This window comes from Artemia franciscana, chromosome 3 (assembly GCF_032884065.1).
Source record: "Artemia franciscana chromosome 3, ASM3288406v1, whole genome shotgun sequence".
Classification (NCBI taxonomy): domain Eukaryota; kingdom Metazoa; phylum Arthropoda; class Branchiopoda; order Anostraca; family Artemiidae; genus Artemia; species Artemia franciscana.
The window spans coordinates 5672917-5692746 of NC_088865.1; the positions used below are offsets into that span (position 1 = coordinate 5672917).

Consider the following 19830-nt stretch of genomic DNA (forward strand, 5'->3'; position numbering starts at 1 on the left):
CTTTTCCTTCTCAACGCCCCGCTCTTTACGCTAAAGTTTGACTCTTTCTCTTAACTCTACATTTTAAAACAATAAAAAACTTTAGCGTAAAGAGCGGGGCGTTGAGAAGGAAAAGCCCCTTTAATATACGGATTAATTTCTGTTCGTTTTAAGTTCAATGTCGCTCCTTACTTTCATTTAAAAAACTTGTTTTTTTATTTAATTTCTGAACGTTTTTGAATCAATGCATGTTTTGATTTTGGCTCTCCACAGAGGAATAATTAAAACGAAATTTGTATATTTATTTTTTTTTGGCTAAATGGCTTTCTTATAATTTTGATCGAATAATTTTGAGAAAAAAAAGCGGGGGAGGAAGCCTAGTTGCCCTCCGATTTACGGTTAATTAAAAAGGGAACTAGAACTTTTAATTTTTTACGAATCTTTTTATAAGTAAAAGATATACGTAACTTATAAATTAGCTTACGTAAAGAACTTTTGTATTCTCATGTTTTTATTACATATATGAGGGGGTTCGCCCCCTCATCGGTACCTCGCTCTTTACAATAAAGCTTAAATTTTGTCCCAATTCATTAAGAATGACCCCTGAATCACAAAAGCCGCAGAATAAATAGTTGAAATTACTAAAAATACTTTAGCGTAAAGAGCGAGGTATTAGGAGGAGGTGAGCCCCTCATATGGGTAATAATTTCTGTTCGTTTTAAGTTTTAATACTGCTGCTTACTTCCAGTAAAAAAAACTTTTTCATATTTAATTTTTTATTGTTTTTTTTTAAGTAATGCTAGTAAATCCTGCGCTCCCTTCATGGAAATTTTCTTCCCCCATGACAAATTCATCGATGGAAAGCTCTACCAGCATATCCTCTCTTCTCAACCCCTGCCTCCAACCGAAAAATCCTCCTGAAAACGCCTGTACACTTCCCAATAACCATTACTATATGCAAGCACTGGTCAAAGTTTTGAACTTGTAACCCCTCCCACGGGGACTGTGGGGGAGTAAGTCGTCCCCAAAGACATAATTATAAGGTTTTTCGACTACGTTGAATAAAATGGCTATCTCAGAATTTTGATCCGTTGACTTTGGGAAAATAATTTGCGTGGGAGGGGGCCTAGGTGCCCTCCAATTTTTTGGTCACTTAAAAAGGGCACTAGAACTTTTCTTTTCCGTTAGAATGAGCCCTCTCGCAACATTCTAGGACAACTGGGTCGATACGTTCACCCCTGGGAAAAAATCTGCCTTCTGGCAAAAAATATAAAATTCCACATTTTTGTAGATAGGAGTTTGAAACTTCTACAGTAGGGTTCTCTAATACGCTGAATCTGATGGTGTGATTTTCGTTGAGATTCTATGACTTTTAGGGGGTGTTTTCCCCTATTTTCTAAAATAATGCAAATTTTGTCAGGCTCGTAACTTTTGATGGGTAAGACTAAACTTGATGAAACTTATATATTTAAAATCAGCATTAAAATGCGATTCATTTGATATAGCTATTGGTACCAAAATTCCATTTTTTAGAGTTTTGGTTACTATTGAGCCGGGTCGCTCCTTACTATACAGTTCGTTACCACGAACTGTTTGATGAAATAGAGATCGAAGGACAACTTCGTCAACAGATTGCAGGCATTCATATTATTGGACCAATTGACTTTCTTTATTAGTTGTTGTGTATCTTAGGATTTTAAAAAAAGGAAGAGCTGAGAGTTTCAGACTCTGATTAATAATTATAGTTTATAAAATATACTTATAGAACTTTGTTTTATACGTTTATTTTTATAGAATTTAGTCTTTGGACAATTTTGGTCCCAACAATATCATGTATCATACTTGGTTTAAGTCAATTAAGAAAAAAAAAGAAAATCAGATAGAAATATGTTCAGGAATATAAAAAATCTGTGTAGTTTTTAGGTAAACAAACTGAAGACCTTACTTGACAAAGAATCATTGCTGTTTGAAAACTGCTAATATGAATTTTCTAGTCGAGCTTTAAATGAACATAAATTACCATGAAAACTACTTCCTACTTCCTAAAGGCGAAACTACTTCCTCCTTAAGCCCCTTTAGGGCTCTGCGGTAATTTCTTAAGTCCAATCACCCCCTCCACTAACTTTCTTTTCTGATTATCACGCCTTTCCTCTCATCACTCTGATAGTTTCAAAGCCATTCTAGCCACATTGCAGATATGCTATATTGATAGCCGGCGCGCATACAGTGTCTTTTGATCTACCTCACTACTTTACTGTCAATGGATTGAATATGTGTAGAAAGAAGTGTCAAAGTTTAATAGAATTTAATAAAGAATGTAAGTGAAAAAACAGACAAAGATCTATTAAAATAATAGGTAAAATGTATGTGATTCTTAGTTAAACAATTAACGTGAGTGTATTTCCTTCCCCTCCAATAATTTGGAGACAAAATTATTATATAGCCCATGCTTCTTGACTATACGGGTATGAATCCCACGTGCCCCCCAATAAAAATGCTGGAGCTGCACCCCTGATTGAACCCAGTATGAAGAAGCCAGAATCATGGCTGCGACCTGTTAAAATTTGAGCCATGGTCTATCTTAAGAAAAATAAAAAGCGTGTCCTGGAAAAAAAACTTTTAGTGAGGAGAACTTGGCAATTAGCATTGATCCAGCTGTAGCTAACATTATCTGGATCGAAATTAAAATGGTTTTTAGTCAGTTAAAGACATTTGCATGTATTTCCAGATTGGTCCAAGATTTCTGGGATCAAGCCATAAGCCTTCACTGCTTGCATGCCTGGAATGGAGTTTTCTTTTGCCTTAGAATATCGCATTTTGAAACAAGTATTCAACTAGATAGAATCTATAGGCCTATTTCAAATCTGCAAATCACATATCGTCCCTGCTAGAAAATAGAAACATCAACCAAATATAGAAAATTCCTTGTAGTCTCCACCATTGAAAATATGAGTTATATGATAGCTGAGTAGAGACTTTAGCCTATTATCCTTCATTGATTAAAACTTTAAGTGAAAACAAATTTTTGCGTCAATTTTTTCTAGAAATATTCAATAATTTCTGACTCAGATGAGAGAGATGCCCTTTCACAGTTTCTTTTCATTCGAGTTTGCAAATCACATAGTGTCCCTGCTAGGAAATAAAAACATTAATCAAATGTAAAAAATTCCTTGTGTTCTCCACTATTGAAAATCTTAGCTATTTGAGAGCTGAGTAGAAACTTTAGTCTATTATCCTTCAGGAACTTACACTTTTGGGGAAATTAAATATTTGTGTCAATCTCTAAATCACGTAGTGTCTCTGCTAGGAAATAAAAACCTCAATCCAACATAAAAAAATATTTTGTGGCCTCCACTATTGAAAATTTAAGCTTTCGGGGAGCTGAGTAAAAACTTCAGTCTATTATACTTCATGAATTAACACTTTGAGGGAAAATAAATATTTGTGTCAATTTTCTTCTAGAAATATTCAGTAATTACCGACTCAGATGAGAGACATGCCCTTTTCACATTTCCCATCCTTAATATTTCATTTTGACATGATGCTAAAATCTAAAATCCGAAAATTAGTTGAATTATAAGGGTTGTTCGAGTAAATTTCCCTGGAGAGCTACAAATCGTCTTAATACTGTCTGTAACTCTCAAAGCGAACACTAATAATGGAAGAGGACATGATTTTCAAAGGCTTTATGGTCTACTTCGTCTTTTTAAGCTGAGGATATATCAATGAAACCAAGAAAGAAAAGATTTAATTACTAATTTTCATTCGAAGGGGAATTAATTAAACTTATTCTTGTGAGAATGCTTAGCGTCACATTTGGTTAGTATTTTGCTTATAAATATTGTTTTCAGTAAGCTAAGACACCGGAAAATGAAATTTTTGGCACGAACTCCGACTATTTAGTGTTCTTGAATTATTACAAAAGTTTGTTTAGAAAAAGGAGTTTTATTCTGCATTACGGTAATTAGTCAATAAATCAGATTTTATTAAAAGTTTTATTGTTCCAGCTACTTCCTACAATTTCAAAGGAATATATTCGAGGGGTCGACAACCTGTGATCCGCGGGTCATCATACCACTCATTCGCCAATTTTGCAAGAACCATTTTAGTTTAGGAAGAAGTGTAATTGCAAAAAAATAGATTAATGGACCATAAAATGAAAAAAAAAACTATCAGAATTGAAAAAATTGAATCCAATATTCTATTTCGATAACATAGTTATGCTAACAATAATAGATGAAATACTGCGATATTTTCCGAACTAATTTTACTATTATTAGGCGTAACGTGTATTGTTACCTCAGTTTAAGATCATGTTCAATATCACAAGGATAGCGATTAGGCTGCGCAGTTGAACAATTATTACGGGGTTAAATTAATGAAATGATTATTTATTATTTAAAAAATGCAAGCATTGATAAATAAAACGCTAAAATTGGATTACTTAAGGTTCTGCGGACAAAGAAATATGGATGTTTCGAAAGTAACGACAAGATGACGGGCGTTTACTGCCACAACTTACAATATTGAGCATTACTTTTCTTCGAAACATTAAGATGTAAATTAAATGAAAGATGACGATAAACCTGAACATATTCACGACCTTGTATTAAATTTTGAAAACTAAATAAATTCTTATAGCATTTTGTTACCTTCTACAATAATGCCAAATCTACCAGTTTTGCTGCTACTCTTAATATTGAAGCCAACACAATAACTATTTACGGACGGCGAGATTTGAAAACTGCTTTCAAATATTGGGCAAATAAAAAAAGTAAGAAATAAGACAATCAGATAAATACTTTAGTTAGCTAGAATAATTTAGCGTCTCCTTCAAAATAGGGCCAAAATACTGACAAACAGGTAGAAAATGACTTTTCATCAAGTGACGTAATTCAGGACCGTATCCAGGATTTTTTCGGGTGTGGAAGAGGGGTTTGAGTTACAAAAGGATTTTTTCGGGAGTGGGAGGGGGTATGGGTACAAAAAAACTATAAAAAAGTATCAGATTTTGTTTATATTCATTTTCGTTACGTTATTACGAGTCGGAAAACATTTTTTGGGGGGAAGAGGTTCGAACCCCCTAACCCCTCCACCCTGGATACGACCTTGATGTAATTGGCGTTGCATTTTATAAAAATACATTCGCTGAAAAACTTTTGATGAAAATATCAGTGACCAAGACAAGCCCTTAATATACATTATCTGCCTAACCCTGATCCACACATAGACCAGATCTTATAACGCATTCCTGAAACTACAAACTCCGAGCGTTTTTTAACCAAGCAAATTAAAAGGAAATACCACTACTTGTTTTAACACCCTCTAACTTAATGTGTAATAAGATTATTTGTCAGTTACTCCCATAATTTTCTGTAATGAGTTAGGAGTAATTAATTGATTGGAAAAAATGAAAGAAAAGAAGAAGAAAAGAACCGTTTTCCTATTTTAGAGATTGAGACAAACAACGACTTGAACAAAGCCTTAACCTTACTCACCTAATTACCTAGTACACAACAGTATAACTAAACAGTTAACCAAATTAAAATATCTAAATCCATACAAATTTATTTATATAAAGTTTACCGAAGTGTGCGGCTTTTCTAATAAAATTAAATAAAACGCTTTTCTTTGCCTTAGAACATGAACCTGTTGGTTTAAGAACTTTGTCAGTTTTTTGACAACCTAGCAACGTTTTCTTTAATAACAGAGGAAGCGATTTTCCCCTTTGAGAAAAGATAATAATAACAACGTCCGAGGCAGCTATTTACTTAAGAGACAAGGGATTATTTGAGGGGAAGATCGCAGTAAATATTTATGAGATGAGTTGATACGATCTCTGGATAAAGAAAGAAAATAATGGGATATAATGGGCCCACATTGATAATCCCCAGACTGGTTTCAGTAAGGCCAAAACGTTTGTATGATATGCTTGAATATGCGAGGGAGCATATCTAAGTTTTATTTATCTCAAATTGTTATACATTTTTTTTATTATAGTTTATTGAGGAGCGCTTGGTTAGAGAAAATAATATTTCCAGTTGCCTAAATATGATAAAATACAACCTTTATATTGTTTGGTAAAAACTAATGTCTCCTCTTGATTTCATGTTCATTTTAAACTCTTCTTTGGGGGAACTTGAAATTAAATTGTGAGCATACTGTGCTGATTTGAATACATGCTACTATTTTATTTACACGATACTACAACTTTAACTAGAACTACTAGTACTAGAACTATTGCTGTGGGGTTAATGTTTTGAATATATGCTACTATTTTTATTTCCACGATGCTACAACTAGAACTACAACTACACATACAACTGCTACTACTGCTACTATTCCTACTACTGCTACTGCTACTATTACTACTACTACCATTACAAATACTGCTTCTATAGCCAGTACTTCCAAAGCTGATGATATTGAACTGAAAATTTGAAGAAATGTTGAGGGGAAGTTGAACTAAATCAGAACATAGTATGTGCATATAGATTGCCAAAGGGGTGTATTAGTAATATATATGGAACGGATCATCTTATCAAACTGAAACTTCCAGGCAGTGGCGTAATTTCATCAAAATCCTGGAGGGGCAGGGTTGGAGCCAATTTTTTAAATTAAGTGAAAATGACAGTGAAAACCGAAAAATAATCCAGATATTACCATATTGGCAAAGATGTACTAAAAGAAACTGACCTGTTTCTCTGGATACTTGAATTATGCAGGCTTATCTTTGTTTTGACAACATTTTTTTGCAGAACAAATTTTAACTGGGGGAGTAAACTGAGGCCTGGAGGGCAAACTTGGGCCTGGCGGGGGCAGTTACCCTCTGTTCCTTGGATCAGTTACACCCCTGCTTCCAAGGCATCATGAGGGGATGTTCAACTGTCCAAAAGGCAAAGTTAATAATGCTGCTACTGCAGCATTATTAAGTTACCAGTTCTAGTAAGTATAAACTCTCTAACTTTAGAAAAGTTTTCCATGGCGCATTAAAATTTGTTTTTGCATATTTTTTTTTGTTTTTTTTTTCATGATTCAAACTTAACTGTTTGGTTAGGGGGTGGGTTAAACCAGGTAACCCCTTCATCTCTGGATGCGACCTTGAGATTTTTTTCAGTAAAACAACAAGAAAAAAACAGATGGACATAACCTATATAACAAACATTAATAAAACGTACTCATTAGAGCGTAAAAAAGGATTTAATTTACAACCATGTTAATTCAATGAACCTCCCCTCCCCCGAAAAAAAATAGATTGCCAAGGAAAATAAAGAGCCAGTTCTGTTCCTTAATATTTTAATTTATTTTCGTTATAATTCGTAACCAAGTTAATTCAAGCCGCCTTGCTTCCCTCCGAAACAACATATTTTTATATTTACAAGTAACGGGTCAATAGGGACGAATCCTATTATTTGACAGTGAAACAACTAAAAACGTCGGATATTTCGATCACGCATATAGTGGCCGTCATCAGCAGATAAAATAAATAAATACAAATAAATCACCGACGTTTACACAAAGCAACACATTGATTAAATATTGTTTATTTTGTTCAATATTTATTTTGTTATTGTTTATTTTATTTATTTATTGTTTATTTTTATTTATTATTGTTTATTGTTTATTTTTATTTATTATCTTTTTATTTATTATACTTATATAATAAATAAAATTATTTTATAAGAAGTCAACAAGCCCCCCCCCCCACTCACCCCATCTTCTCCAAACACATTCAATACGAGTTTTTAGAAGGCCATTTTGTTCAACATAATTTTAAGGTCCAATAATTATATGTTCAGGGATGACAGCCCCCCACAGGAGGGCTGTCAGGGCAAGGGTTGTAATTATGGGCAAGGATTGTAATTTATCATGGCAAGGGTTGTAATTTATGCCACGGGGGCCTATTAGGTTTGTATAAAAGGGGTGGTTTATAAGCTTTAGATTACGCTCATTTGATTGGAACTTGAAATTTTTTGTTCCATTTTAAAAGTTCAAAAAGCGATAGGAGGGCGACCCCCCCCCACGTCCTGTTTTGCCCAAACGTATCTGATGGAAATTGTATGATATTCATTTTGTTAAAAATTAACCAAAATTCATATGACATTGTATTTAGGGTGGACACAACCCCCATTGAAGACTAGATTGATTAAGTCGACAGGGGCAAGGTTTGTAATTTACGCCCCGGGGAAAATAAGGCTTTTATGGAATGTGTAGCCGTATAAACTTTGGATGGGGATCATTGATTGGAAATCAGGAGTTCTATTCCCCTTTTTAAGAGTCAAAGTGACTTGAGGGCAACCCCCCTCCACACCCATCATTCCCAAAACACAGCCAATCAAAATTTTAAAGGAGCTATTTTCTTCAGTGTGTTGAAAAAGGGCTGTAAGTTAAGTAATTAGTCTATCGTTTACACATAGTAGGCTATCAGGATAGAATATACGACTTTTACCGAGTCAAACTAAAAACAAGCAAAAACTAACATGAGTAGGACTGACAACCTCCATGCCATCTTAATATCAGATCATATTTTGCACTTTAATAAAAGAAAAACAGCGTAAATTGCCAGTTTAGTATACATAGACTGATTATTATTCTGTAAAGTCCTAGCAATTTTTGTTTATTAAAGTCAAAGAAGTGAAAAAAAATAAATACATTTTTTTTCGGTAAAGTGCAAATTATGTCCCATGTCATACTTATGTTGAATTTTGCTCATTTTAAGTTTGTCTCGGTTACTTGTTGTAATTTTTATTCGTTTTGGCTTATATTTATTTATTGATAACGATTTGTGGTAGTTTTACACTTGTAAGATTGTTAGACTTTATTTCTAATCATTTTTGATTTATTGGAGCTCTTAACTTTTCTATGAAAAATTTATTTTTGTGGATTTCTTTTTTAAATATATAATAACAAACCCATGCGGGGTAATTGTAAGCCATTCAAGGGTGCTATATTCAGTTATGAACGTACCCACTGTTCTGATGAATCCTGTTCAAATTTCAACTGTCAAGTAATCATAATTTGAACTTAATTACTATTTTCTATGGCCGTTGTTAATGCTTAAAAACCATCCAATTTGTTTCTTTATTAAATCATTTCATAAGGTTCAGTACTTTTCATTAGGAGGGGGTCAGTAAATATAGTAGCGAATTTGATACATACTCGAGTTCACAAAAATGAATTTCAAATGATAGATAAACTCCGTAAATATAGTTAGTCTTTAAAATATGCACTAGTTGTCATTAAAATACATTATAAAAAATACAAAAAGAATTTTTTGCTACTTTCTGGTGTTAACGTAATACAGAAGAAAAAGGAAGTATAATCATTTCAAAGAGAGAACTTTAAAACTTTCAATAGCTCTTAGCCTAAAGTTTGGCATTTCCAGAAGATGCAGCTCACGACGATAGAGGAATTCCAGAGAATGTTTATTTTGAAAGATATCATCTTGGGACAATTTCACAGCTTCAATTTGGTAATCTAATGGTTTTGTTACTTGATACTAAACAATAAAACCCTCTGGAGTATGTCATACAATATATTTGTCTTATTTATTCATTGTTTAGACGTAAATGACGCGATGCTTAAAGTTTACTTGGCATGCATGTAATGGCACATCGTAAATCAATCAAAAGAGAATGCACAATACAAACTATTTGCAAAAATCTGGGGGAAAATTTTCGTAATGCTGCGTGGAATGTTTAAATATATCTAGTTTCTAACCTAAAATTAGAAGAAAAATGCAAGAAACTTTTTTTTTCAAACATATAAGAATTTGACAAAAATTTCTAAGAAATTTGACACTATTTTCAGCTTCAAATTCTTTCAATCTAGCCTATAAGATGGCTAGGAAAACGATATAGGTTTCAAGAGCCTTCTTACTCTATAAAAAAAGAGAAAAAAAAGCTTAGAGCGCATATGGCACTTGTGACGAGGTTGGAAGAGCCAAGAACCAAGAGCTCATATGGTATGAGAACTAGCAAAATTTGGAAAATCAGTAGATTGATTTAAAAGGAAAATCAGAGGCTTAATGCCGGTCGGGATTTAAAATAAGAGCTCTGTGTCACAAGGTCCTTCAAAATATCAAAATTCATTTAAATCAAATCACCCAATCGTAAGTTAAAAATATCTCAATTTTTCGAATTTTTCCTCTCTCTTCAGCCCCCCAGATGGTCGAATCGAGAAAACGACTTTATCAAGTTAATTTGTGTTCGTCCTAACACGTCCAGAAGTACCAAACTCGCCAAAGCACTGAAGCCCACTCCCCAACTCCCCCAAAGAGATAATATCCAGTCCGGTTACGTCAATCACGTATCTACGGCATTTACTTATTCTACCAACCAAGTTTCATCCCGATCTCTCCACTCTAAGCGTTTTCCAAGATTTCTGGTTTCCCCCTCTAATTCCACCTAATGTCAAAAGATCTGGTCGGGATTTGAAATAAGAGCTATGAGACAGAGTTCCTTCTAAATATCAAATTTCATTAAGATCTGGTCACCCATTCTTAAGTTAAAAATACCTCAATTTTTCTAATTTTTCCAAATTAACAACCCCCAGCTCTCCCAAAGAGAGTGGATTCATTCCGGTTATATCAATCGAGTATCTAAAACTTGTGCTTAGTCTTCCCACCGAGTTTCATCCCGATCTCTCCACTCTAAGTATTTTCCAAGATTTCCCGTTTCCAAGATTTCAGTTTCCCCGCTTCAAACCCCTAGATCCACGGATCAAATTCGGATTGAAAATATAGAATCAGAAACGTAAGATCTTTATAAATATTAAGTTTCATTAAGATCCAATCACCTATTCGTAAGATAAAGATAATTCAATTTCCATGTTTTCTAAGATTTCCAGTTCCCCCCTCCACCCCCCATGTCACCATATCTGGTCGGGATTTAAAATAAGAGCTATAAAGCACAAGATCCTTCTAAATATCAAATGTCATTAAGATCTGATCACCGTTCGTAACTTACAAATACCTCATTTTTTCTAATTTTTCTGAATTACTCCCTCCCTCCAACTCCACCAAAGAGAGCTAATCTGGTCCGGTTATGTCAGTCACGTATCATGGACTTGTGATTATCCTTCTCACCAAGTTTCATCCCGATCCCTCCACTGTAAACGTTCTCCAAGATTTTAGGCTCCCCCAACTCCCCCCAACGCCACTGGATCCAGTCGAGAATTAAATAAGAGCTCTGAAACAAGATATCCTTCCAAACATCGAATTTCATTAAGATCCGATCACTCCTTCGTAAGTTAAAAATACTCATTTTTTTCTAATTTTTTAGAATTGACCCTCCCCCCCCCAACTGTCCAGAAGAGAGCGGATCCATTCCGGTTATGTCAATCACCTATCTAGGACTTGTGCTTGTTTTTCCCACCATGTTTCATCCCGATCCCTCCACTCTAAGCGTTTTCCAAGATTTAAGGTCCCCCAACTCCCCCCAATGTCACCAGATCCGGTCGGAATTTAAAACAAGAGCTCTGAGACATGATATCCTTCCAAACATCCAATTTCATTACAATCCGATCACTCCTTCGTAAGTTAAAAATACCTCATTTATATGAATATGAAATACCGCGTCGGATTACTCATTATCTTTTGTGAAAAATCAGAACGAATAGCGGCTCTATGTTTTTGCAGTTCTTTGAAAAATGGCGCTTTGTGGAAATCCGTATTTGGTTCACTATGCCGTTGTTGGGTCTCCCACATTCTATCCATAAGCCTAGCCAAAATTTGGCCTTCTGGCAGGCCTCAACAAGGGATGGGTTCCCGGACCAGCCCTTAGCTTCTGACCCAGGACGGACTCTGGATCGAGGGACAAAGTGCAATTCCGCTTGTAGTAGCGCATGCGAAATAAGTGACGAAAACATATTTAGTTTTAGACGAATTTCAGACGTGGAAATAGGTACTGATGTTTGGAGCAAGTCAAAAGGTATTTTTATCTTCGATGGTAGATTATCAAGCCAGTACTGATACTGAGTCAAATCGGTTTTACTCCATTCAATGATTGTTCTCCATTTTAAAGGTCCTTTATATGGATCATTTTGATGGACTTCGTCTTAAGGAGCACAGGAAAGGCAATTGGAGACCATGGAATCAAATGGGGAGGAAGAACGCTCCTGGACTTAGATTATGCTGATGATTTAAGCATATTAGATGAAAGTGTGAGCAAAATGAATGAATTTTTAGAGGTTTTACGAGTTCAGGGTGCTAAAATAGGCTTGAAAATTAATGTTAAGAAGACTAAGTCACTAAGGTTAGGAATAAGTGAAGATGAACAGGTGACCTTAGGTAACGAAAAGATTGATCAGGTTGGGAGCTTCAGTTACCTTGGTAGTATTATTAGTAAAGATGGTGGGAGCAGTGAAGATGTTAAAAGTAGAATAGCTAAAGCTCAGGGTGTTTTTTCACAGTTAAAAAAAGTTTGGAAGAATAGAAAGATAAGCCTACAAACCAAGATTAGAATATTGGAAGCTACAGTGATGACAGTGGTCAAATATGGCTCTGAAGCATGGACACTCCGAAAAGCAGATGAAAATTTACTAGATGTTTTCCAGAGAAATTGCCTACGGATTGTTCTGGGTACCCGGCTGACTGACCGTATTTCAAACAGTAGGTTGTACGAAAAGTGTGGTTCAATCCCGCTTTCTGGGGCTATAATGAAAGAAAGGTTGAGATGGCTAGGCCATGTTCTACGGATGAAGGATGACAGATTACCGAAGATTGTCCTTTTTGACCAACCGTCTGGGGCTACACGGAAAGCAGGTCGTCCTTGTCTGGGTTGGGAGGATGTCATAAATAAGGATTTAAAGGAAATGGGAACTTCCTGGGAGGGTGTAAAGAGGGAGGCTTTAAATAGATTAGGTTGGAGGAGGAGCGTGCGTAGCTGTGTTGGCCTCAGGCGGCTTGGTGCTGCAGTGAGTTATTAGTAGTAGTAGTAGTAGTAGTAGATTTGCGCACATTCGATAAAATGGTACACTGATTCGGAACGATAACGGTAAATGGTCAGAAACAAAAAATTCACGGAGCATATCTACTGTTAATGATCTACTAAAAATACTACTAGATGCAAGGATATGATCAAGATTAGAAACTGATCCGGTATGGTGAATGTACGTGAAGTCACCCGCTTTCGGTACAAGAGCACTTTCATTTTAGACTAAGCAGAAGAGCTGAACGCGAGCTTTTACTTTTGGATATATCACAATTAAAGTCCCCCAGTAAAGTCCAATGGAGATGAGAAGCACTAATTTTATTCATACATTTTCCCAGTTCTTTGCAGGCTAGAGCAAACTTCATTTCGGAGCAATCGTCTCTGTAGTCGGTGGGCAGGTACACATTTCTTATAACAGTCTCGCCAACTCTAACTGCTAAGAAATGGTCAGAACTAGCGAAGAATTCGGTGTTGATATGTCCACTTATTAGCGTAGCAAGTCCACCCGAGGGCCGCCCTCGTTTCTTAGGTTTTTTCGCTGGTACAAAATGGACCATGTGTGAGGATAAGGCATCGAATATATTTCTACTGTAGTTTGATAGAAAGTGTTCTTGGAGACAAATAATTTCTTCCGTGAGGCAGAGCTGTTCAAGCACGGTAATTCTGGTACTAAGGCTACCATTCATATTCCAGGGGACAAAACGCTTGTCAATATAAAATTCATTTATTTTGGGCATTTGAGGTCATTAACTTCGCTGACTTGTTAGATGGGCAGCTAGCGTGGTAGCATGTGTGTCGGGTGCTTGTAGAGCCTAGGCACCGCATCGCATTCTGGCAGTGATTTTCTTTCGTGGCACCATGGTTATTTTGATCACAATGGGCACACTTCGATACGTTTTAACACTGGGCCACTATGTGGCCAGATTCATGGCAGTTGTAACAACGTTTCGGAAGAAAGACGAATTCTTGAATTCTGAAACTTTCAAGCCCACTTTCATTGACAGTTTTTTGGCAGCATCAAGGGATTCACGACTTGGGAAATAAAGCTTGAATGCGCGTGATTTTGCACATTGTTCGGCTTTCTCATATCCAGAAACTAGACTTTGAATGACCTCTGCGCCAAGGGGTTCAGGAATCCCTTTAATCAGTCCTATGTACAAAGAGGTGTTTACTTTGGCATCGGATTCTGAATTTTTATTTTTGATCGCTAGTGCTATTTTTTCTGCCGTAGCCTTGTGAGCTATAGCCATGCGCCAACCGTTCCTTCCAGGCCTTGGTTCAACTTTGCTGGCGTCTAGAGCTTCGCCATATGCAGATTCGATAAAGTTCTTCGTTCTAGTGGTGTTTTCAAGGGTGGAGGGTTTTTTACAACGACGGAGTATGATAGCTTTTGCGGAGCTTAAAGTTCACTAGAGGGGCTGGTATGGGTAGAAACGTGGAACTCACCTTTGTTAATACGTTCCATAAAGTCGTCAAAACGACGACACATGTCGTTTACTTTAGTAGTTATACATGCATTTATCTCCTCCATACAAGCCGGGACTTCTGTAGGTTAAAAAATAACGAATGTAGGCAAGGCACGATTTTCCTTTGCTGACTTGACAAAGAATTTGGCTATATCCGAAACATTTTCATCATCTTTCAGAGACTTGCAAAAGGGGTCCGGTAGACCAGATTTTAACAGCAACAGTTCTTGTGCACTTAGAATTTCATCTCTACTGAAGAATTCCACAGAACGGCTTAGAATCAACTGTTGTTTTATGCCAGCGAGCATTGACCTCGACACGAAGTTCTATACCACATTCCAAACGATATTATTTTTATCCATTTTCGCTGCTAATCAGGCTGCAGTAACCAGTCCGAAAATCAGTGCAGGGGCGAGCCAAGCTCGTTATCAAGCGTCAGTTAATTCAGAATAAATTATCTCACAGGGATGATTCACAATGAATGAAGGAACCTAGAAACAAGGGAAGTGTAAGGATCCCCTCAACTATTCCCCGAAATTTACGGGTAACTTAATACCGGCGGGTACAATACGTCGCTTACGGTAGGCTCCTTCCCCTCTTCTGCTTGTTCCTAGCATGCTTCTTAATTATATGTTATCAAGAATTATCTATGGTCACTGAAATAATCCGAGTTTATACCATTGAATTCATGCAGGTTTAAAATCCAAAAAAATATATCAAACAGTTCGTAGTAACGAACTATAGTAAGGAGCGACCCGGCTCAATAGTAGCCAAAACTCTAAAAAATGGAATTTTGATATCAATAGCTACATCAACAAAATTGCATTTTAATCCTGATTTTAAATAAATAAGTTTATTCAAGTTTAGTCTTACCCATTAAAAGTTACGAGCCTGAGAAAATTTGCCTTATTTTAGAAAAAAGGGGAAAACAATCCCTAAAAGTCATAGAATCTTAACGAAAATCACACCACCAGATTCAGCGTATCAGAGAACCCTATTGTAGAATTTTCAAGCTTCTATTTTAAAAAATGTGGAATTTTGTATTTTTTGCCAGAAGGCAGATCCCGGATACGTGTTTATTTGTTTTTTTTCCCAGGGGTGATCGTATCAACCCAGTGGTCCTAGAATCTTGCGAGAGGGCTCATTCTAACGGAAATGAAAAGTTCTAGTGCCCTTTTAAAGTGAAAAAATTGAAGGGCACCTAGGCCCCCTCCCACGCTAATAATTTTCCAAAAGTCACCAGATCAAAATTCTGTGATAGCTATTTTATTCAGCGTATTCAAAAAACCTTATAATTATGTCTTTGGGGACGACTTACTCCCCCACAGTCCCCGTGGGAGGGGCCACAAGTTACAAACTTTGATCAGTGCTTACATATAGTAATGGTTATTTAGAAGTGTACAGACGTTTTCAGGGGGATTTTTAGGTAAGGGGGGGGGGAGTTGAGAAGAGGGGAATATGTTGGGGAAACTGTCCTTGGAGGAATCTGTCATGGGGGAAGAAAATTTTCATGAAGGGAGTGCAGGATTATCAAGCATTATTTAAAAAATGCAATGAAAAAATAAATATAAAAAAGTTTTTTCAACTGAAAGTAAGGAGAAGAATCAAAATTTAAAACGAACAGAAATTATTACGCATATAATGGGCTCACCTCCTTCTAATTCCTCGCTCCTTTTAAAGCTAAAGTATTTTTAGTAATTTCAACTATTTATTCTACGGATTTTGTGATTCAGGGGTCATTCTTAAGAAATTGGAACAAAATTTAAGCTTTAGTGTAAGGAGTGAGGTTCTGACGAGGGGGTGAACTCCTTTGTATACGTAATAAAAACATGAGAATACAGAAGTTCGCTGCGTAAGCTAATTTGTAAGTTACGTATATCTTTTACTAATAAAAACATTAATTAAAAAATTAAAAGTTCTAGTTGCCTTTTTAAGTAACCAAAAATCGGAGGGCAACTAGCTCTCCTCCCCCACTCCTTTTTTCTCAAAATCATTCGATCAAAACTATGAGAAAGCCATTTAGCAAAAAAAAAAAACAAATATCCAAATTTCGTTTTAATTATTCATCTTTGGAGAGCCAAAATCAAAACATGCATTGATTAAAAAACGTTCAGAAATTAAATAAAAAAAAAATTTTAACGGAAAGTAAGGAGCGACATTAAAACTTAAAACGAACAGAAATTACTTTGTATATGAAAGGAGATGCTTCCTCATCAACGCCCCGCTCTATACGCTAAAGTTTTTTACTGTTTTAAAAAGTAGAGTTAAGAGAAAGAGTCAAACTCTTTCTCATCACCGCCCTGCTCTTTTTGCTAAATTTTGACTCTTTTTCTTGACTCTACTTTTTAAAACAGTAAAAAACTTTAGCGTAAAGAGCGGGGCATTAATGAGAAAGAGTTTGATTCTTTCTCTTAAATCTACTTTTTAAAACAGTAGAAAACTTTAGCGTAAAGAGCGGGGCGTTGATGAGGAAGCATCTCCTTTTATATACGAAGTAATTTCTGTTCGTTTTAAGTTTTAATGTCGCTCCTTACTTTCCGTTAAAAAAACTTTTTTTTTTTTTTATCAAACATTTCGTGGTAACGAACTGTAGTAAGGAGCGACCAGGCTCAATAGTAACCGAAACTGTAGAAAATAGAATTTTGATACCAATAGTTACATCAAAAGAATGGAATTTTAATGCTGATTTTAAATATATAAGTTTCATCAAGATTAGTTTTACCCATCAAAAGTTACGAGCCTGAGAAAATTTGCCTCATTTTAAAAAATAGGAAGAAACACCCCCTAAAAGTGATTCAATCTTAACGGAAATCACACCATCAGATTTAGCATATCAGAAAACCTCATTGTAGAAGTTTGAAGCCCCTATCTACAAAAATGTGGAATTTCACATTTTTTGCCAGAAGACAAATCACGGATGCGTGTTTATTTGTTTTTTTTGTTGTTTTTTCCCAGGGGTGATCGTATCGATTCAGTGGTCCTAGAATGTCACAAAAGGGCTCATTCTAACGGGAATTAAAAGTTCTAGTGCCCTTTTTAAGTGACCAAAAAGAATGGAGGACATCTAGGCACCCTCCCACGCTCATTTTTTCACCAAAGTTACCGGATCAAAATTCTGAGATTGCCATTTTATTCACCATAGTCGAAAAACCCAATAACTATGTCTTTGGGGACGACTTACTCCCCTCCAGTCCCCGTGGGAGGGGATGCAAGTTACAAACTTTGACCTGTGTTTACATATAGTAATGGTTACTGGGAAGTGTACAGACGTTTTCAGGGTGATTTTTTGGTTTGGGGGGGATATTTGAGAAGGGAGGGTTACCGGGGAGGATCTTTCCATGGAGGAACTTCTCATGGGGGAAGAGACTCTCAATGGAGGGGGTGCAGAATTTTCTAGCATTATTTAGAAAAGCAAGGAAAAAATAAATATGAAAAGTTTTCTACTGAAAGTGAGAAGAAGCATTAAAATTTAAAACGAACAGAAATTATTACGCATATGAGGGGTTTACCTCCTCGTAATACCTCGCTCTTTACGCTAAAGTATTTTTAATAATTTCAACTATTTATTCTACGGCCTTTGTGATTCAGGGGTCATTCTTAAGGAATTGGGACACAATTTGAGCTTTAATGTAAAGAGCGGGGTATCGACGAGGGGTGAGCCCCCTCATATACGCAATGAAAACATACGAATATAGAAGTTCGCTACATAATTTAATTCGTAAGTTACGAATATTTTTTACTTATAAAAACGTTCGTAAAAAATTATAAGTTATAGTTGCCTTTTTAAGTAATCAAAAAATTGGAGGGCAACTAGGCCTCCTCCCTCGCTTCTTTTTTCTCAAAATCTTCCTATTAAAACTATGAAAAAGCCATTTAGCCCCAAAAAATTAATTTGCAAATTTCTCTTTAATTATTTATGTGCGGAGAGCCAAGATCAAACCATGCATTAATTAAAAAATGTCCAGAAATTAAAAAAAAGCTTTTTAAATGAAAGTAAGGAGTGACATTAAAACTTAAAATGAACAGAAATTACTCTGTATTTGAAAGGGGCTTTTCCTCATCAACACCCCGCTCTTTACGCTAAAGTATTTTACTGTTTTAAAATGTAGAGTTAAGAAAAAGAGTCAAACTATAGCGTAAAGAGCGGGGCGTTGAGTAGGAAAAGCCCCATTTCAAATACGGAGTAATTTCTGTTTGTTTTAAGTTTTAATGTCGCTCTTTACTTTCATTTTAAAAACTTTTTTTTTTAATTCACTCTGAATCTAGTTCAAGTTGAGCCATAGCAAATATTATGAAATAACAACTGAATTACTTGCGGTCACTGAATTAATTCAAGTTCACAGCACTGAATTAATACAAGTCCAAAACAGGCTTTAAAATCCAATAGATCGAAAGAGGTGTTTGCACTTGCATAAGACTAAATGAAGACTGATATATCGGTAATGTGAAAAAGGGTTTATGTAATTTTACATAATTTTTGGAGAATGAAAAGGTTTAAGCTACTTATTTGTATATCCTTTACAGGTTAAACTAGTTAGGTTTTACTGTAAAAAGTGAAAGCAGTGGTGTCAGTTCACGATTTTTTCGGGGGGGGGGGAATATATTTTTCAATAACTAAGGAAGGGGATGCAAATCTAGCGTTTTTTCAATGGAAATGCAAGAAAGGAATTTTGCAATTAAAATACTCCCTAAAAAGGTTTTTCAAATATAGGGGGAGGTGAAAAAACATAGGGGTCACCCTAAGCCCACCATCCGCTCTCCCATTCTAATTGAATTCACTGAGTGGGCAGTTGAGAGGGTTATAGCCCCCTCATACACTGGACACTTTTTATTTATTTTGAGTTTTAGTGTCTCTTTTTGCTGTCATTAAAAAAAACTTAGTATTTTATTTAGGTTCAAGCATGGATATTTTAATTCGCTTCTCAAATTCAGTTCAAGTAAGGCTCAAGGGGTTTTCGTTGCATAGTCTATCTATTAGGTTACAGGTTTTAGACAAATATGTAAATGACAAAAGAGTCGGGGATAGGGGTATCTTGAGATTTGCTTGCCCTCCTACCTTCACCGCCTATTTTTCCTTTTTACTTCGTGTTTTGACAACACTCCCTCTCCATCCCCTAAATAATATCTTTGTTTAATAATTCACAGTTCTATTTGTTTAATAATTCACAAATATGTAAATGACAAAAGAGTCTGGGATAGGGGTATCTTGAGATTTCTTTACCCTCCTACCTTCGCCACCTATTTTTCCTTTTTACTTCGAGTTTTGACAACACTCCAATCCATATCCTAAATAATATCTCTGTTTAATAATTCACAGTTCTATTTGTTTAATAATCACAAATATGTAAATGACAAAAGAGTCGGGGATATGGGTATCTTGAAATTTATTTACCCTCCTATCTTCGCCACCTATTTTCCCTTTTTACTTCGAGTTTTCCCAACACTCCCCCTCC

The 19830-nt window shown here is 35.7% G+C and overlaps 2 long non-coding RNA genes across 4 annotated transcripts in view; one reads left to right on the plus strand and one right to left on the minus strand.

Annotated features, from left to right (window-relative positions):
• LOC136024802 (uncharacterized) overlaps positions 1-19830 on the minus strand; it is an 84698-nt gene that overhangs the window by 38516 nt on the left and 26352 nt on the right. The window contains exon 1 of one of the 3 annotated variants that reach the window (XR_010616919.1): positions 18690-18787. The exons of the other annotated variants lie outside the window; for them this stretch is intronic. This is a non-coding gene — a long non-coding RNA (uncharacterized LOC136024802). Of the gene's footprint in view, positions 1-18689; positions 18788-19830 lie in introns of those variants that run through there. 3 annotated transcript variants of the gene reach the window in all.
• Positions 3696-19830, plus strand: part of LOC136024804 (uncharacterized) — a 62276-nt gene continuing 46141 nt past the window's right edge. Inside the window, exon 1 of the long non-coding RNA XR_010616925.1 lies at positions 3696-3798. This is a non-coding gene — a long non-coding RNA (uncharacterized LOC136024804). The remainder of the gene's footprint in view (positions 3799-19830) is intronic.